The sequence below is a fragment of the Solanum pennellii genome, chromosome 8 (assembly GCF_001406875.1).
Source record: "Solanum pennellii chromosome 8, SPENNV200".
In the NCBI taxonomy this organism is placed as follows: Eukaryota; Viridiplantae; Streptophyta; class Magnoliopsida; order Solanales; family Solanaceae; genus Solanum; species Solanum pennellii.
Genome location: NC_028644.1, coordinates 36,907,566 through 36,911,718, shown reverse-complemented (window position 1 = coordinate 36,911,718; position 4,153 = coordinate 36,907,566). Strand labels below are relative to the sequence as shown.

Genomic DNA, 4,153 nt, shown 5'->3' with positions numbered 1-4,153 from the left:
AAGATTACCTTGATGAAGAGTACATATTTCTTGATGAAGTTGATAACTTCTAGAACGTCAACCTTGTTGAACCTTTCATTCAGATCTGCCCAAAACATGGCTGCATCTGATGCGTACACAATCCCACTTAACAATTCCTTAGAAACTGTGTTCATAATCCAAGCCAACAGAAAAGCATTACACTTCTCCCATTGTTCCCCTAATTCAGGATTGTAATCTGATTTTCGACAAGATCCAAGTACAAATCCTAATTTGCTCTTTGCACGCAAATTGATCATCAATGATCTGCTCCATAACGAGTAGTTTTCAGTTCCTGTGAATTGAACTGAAGTTAATACACTACCTGGAGTATCCGAAGGGTGTAAGTACAGAGCATTATTGCGATTCTTCTCAATTCCTTCAAGAGTATCTGCCGAAACACCTGAACTCGAACTTGTGATGACTTCTGATACCATGGGTCTCAAACTCAACAATGGCGAAATGAAAGGATCGTGAATCGGATCTTTGTAGACTCACGACTCTGATACCATGTACAAATTTGGAAGAAGAGTTGAGAAAAAAAATTTATTCAAACTGAATTTTCATATATCTCATCAGAATACAAAGGGTACAACTCTCTCTCTCTCTCTCTCTCTCTCTCTCTCTCTCTCTATATATATATATATATATATATATATATATATATATATATATCCTAAAAACAGAAATTAGTTACTACACATTAACCAATGTAACTAACTAAAATAGAAAATAACTAACTAGATGAAAATAATGACTAACTAATTTCCAATAAAGAGGTGTTTATTTGATAGATTTTTCATGTTACAAGCCAGAGGTGAGTGATATGATGAGCAAAAGAGAGTTGCTAGACATAATTACATCAACATTCAACAAGGAGAGTGTCAAGATGTGGGTATAGTGACAAGACGTATATTCCAGAGGGCATTAGAATGTTACCAAACAAGTTATTGACGTTTAATAATTCTAGGAATGAAATAGAGAAGGTTATGTTTGGATCCATAGACGATTTACTATGGAAAACAAGAGTGAAGGCAGATGAGATTGGGATAGTGATAGTGAACATTGGTGTCCACAATCCAACGCCTTCGTTATCATCCATGATTGTTAACCATTACAATCTAGGAGTTAATGTGCTCACTTATAATATTAGTGGTATGGGATGTAGTGCTGGTCTCATTTCTATAGACCTTGCAAACCGGCTTTTGCAGGTTAGTCAAAAGTTTGTTTGTTTCCCTTTTCTTTTTGGTGTTATAAGCATTGCCTTAAACAGAATTTTTGTGACTATATATACATAATATTTTCATTTTAAAAAAAGTACAGACACTAGTGAATGGCTATGCATTGGTAGTTATCACAGAAAGCATCAATGCTGGTTACTATCTAGGCAAGGATCGATCAAAGCTTATAACAAAAAATATATTCCGTATGGGGGCAGCCGCTATTCTTCTCTCCAATCGTTTTTCAGACTATGGTCGTTCCAAATATAAACTCAAGCACGTTGTGCGTACTAATAAAGGAGCTGATGACAGGGCTTTCAAAAGTGTATATCAAGAACAAGACGAAGATGAAAATATTGGCATATCACTCTTGAAATCCTTGACAAATGTAGCTGGGGAAACTCTCAAATGTAATATAACAACTCTAGGACCATTGGTACTTCCTATGTCTGAGCAACTTCTTTTTTTTGCGTCATTCATTGTTAGATATTTAAAATGAAGAATATTTTCAAGAAGCCATATATACCTGACTTCAAGCTAGCTTTCGAACATTTCTTTATTCATGCGGGAGGAAGAGCAGTGTTGAATAAGATGGAAAAGAATCTGGAGCTCACAGAATGGCATATGGAGCCGTCAAGAATGACACTTTATAGATTTGGAAACACGTCAAGTAGCCCATTGTGGTATGAATTGGCCTACTCTGAAGCGAAAGGGAGGATTAGAAAAGGTGATAGAGAATGGCAAATAGGTTTTGGGTCAGGTTTCAAATGTAACAGTGTTGTTTGGCATGCCCTCAAAACTATTAATCCTAAGGATCTAGAGAAATATCCATGGAATGATGAGATTCAAGACTTCCCAGTTCATGTTCCTGCAGTGATGCCTCTTTAGTTGAATGTTTTATTAATTGATCTTCTAATTATATGTCCAAGGGGATAATTATATATCCCATAAATTCATGTCTTGTGGTTTAATTATACAGAGCTAGGTGGTTCAACGAATATTTTTTTTTTTTTTGGTAAGTAATAGCTAGTTAGCTCCCCCGGATTTAAGCTCTACCATGAATATCTTGTATGATCTTGTGATGAGTGTCAAACACCCTAGGATTAGTGTTTGCTACAGCCCATTGGATCAACTTCAGATTTCCCAGTCTTGTACCCAACCATTGTTAATTGCATAATCACTTGGAATAGCATATGGTCAATGTCTTCATCCTCCTCGATCTTCACATATATATAATGGTCCATGATATATATTTGACCATTCTTCTCTAATCAATCCATAAATCTTGTCAATAGGTCGTAGCTACCGCATTTCTGTCATATACACCTCTTGTCACTATTTCTTAAATTCTTCATAAAGCAATATAATTACTTTGTCAAAGAAATATGTTACATTTCTACACAACTCTATTTCAAGCATGTCCTAGCCTAGCTACTTAAATCTATAGTCGTACAAATTTGTTCTCCAACTGATATTACCGCACAATTAATATAATTAACCCATTTCAACAACAACAAAAATTATGATGATTAAAAGTTTCATTTTTATTATACGTAATTGAAAAATAAAATATTTATTCATTTTTTGCATATGTAACAATTTATTTTCATCGCTATGTTTTTGTTTGAAATGTATTTATAATACTTATGCATCATCTTACTTGTAACTTCTAATCCTAAATATTATTTATTACTTTTGTATGTTTCATTTTTCATAATACTTATTAATATTTAATAGGAGAAAAAAAAATTATACGTGTCAACACTATAATTTTTCTTGAATTTCGTTATCTTTAATTAATTGATATAATAAATTCAATTTAAATAATTTCATTATTTTTTGTTAATTTAAATAATATATTCAATTTTAAAAAAGAAAATAAAAATAGTTTTTTTTATAAAAAAAATCAGTTATATAAAATAGTTTAAAATTACCGTTTGTTAACTTGAAAATCAATATTTATGCAATGTACAATATAGTAAATAAAAATATTACTATATAAACATAAAATTATAAGAATTTTTATGTTACCATTTCATTCCTGGAATAGTTTAAAACTAATATTAATTTTTATTATATAAATATCTACTCTTTAAAAAAAATCAACATATAAAAAATTTAAGTAACCAATTAGAAATTTTGATGTATTTTCTTATAAAATATTTTTTAGTAATTAATATTTAAATTTAAATTTGTGGTTTAAAAATTGTTCAATACACAGTTACACACCCACTTCTACACAATCTCTAAATCTATCTAATTATCTATTCAATTTTTATAAAAAATATTTTTAAAATAAAAATAAAATTTCAAGTACAAATAATTGTCCCTATAATTCCTCACCCACTTGTTTAACTTCCTATTCCCAAAAAAGTTCAACTGTATCATTCAGTAAACTTAAGAATATAATTTAGTTAGTCTTTTCTTTAGTTTTCTTGTGGGAAAAATAAGGGTATGTTACGACCCAAAACGAGCCGCGAGTGACACCCACACTTATCCTCCTATGTGAGCGAACCAACAAATCTAAACCCCAACATTTACCAATATTTCAACCATAATGAACAAAATATAATGCGGAAGACCAAAACTCATTAATATAACCAATAAATAACTTCTAAAGTATAATACTTAAAATCCCCAAAATCTGGAAGTCATCACATCAAGAACATCTATCCTCAAATTACTAAGTCTAAGAGTATTTAAGAACTAAAATAAGTAAAACGATGGTCCATGTCCGAACTTCAAAGACATCAAGACGCGAAGAAGAGAATCCAGCCCGAGCTAGGAATAATAGCTCACCCTGAAATCTGACGTGCTGAAGATTGGCTAGAGTTGCGAACGAGACGAAGTCACTGGTGCACTTGCTGCACTCCACAAAACAACAAGAAGAACATAAAAGTAGGGGTCAGTACAAG

At 31.8% G+C, this 4,153-nt stretch overlaps 1 pseudogene; it reads left to right on the top strand.

The window, feature by feature from the left end:
- The first annotated feature begins 453 nt into the window (after positions 1-453).
- LOC107027608 lies at positions 454-2,126 on the top strand (annotated as a pseudogene).
- The last annotated feature ends 2,027 nt before the right edge of the window (positions 2,127-4,153 follow it).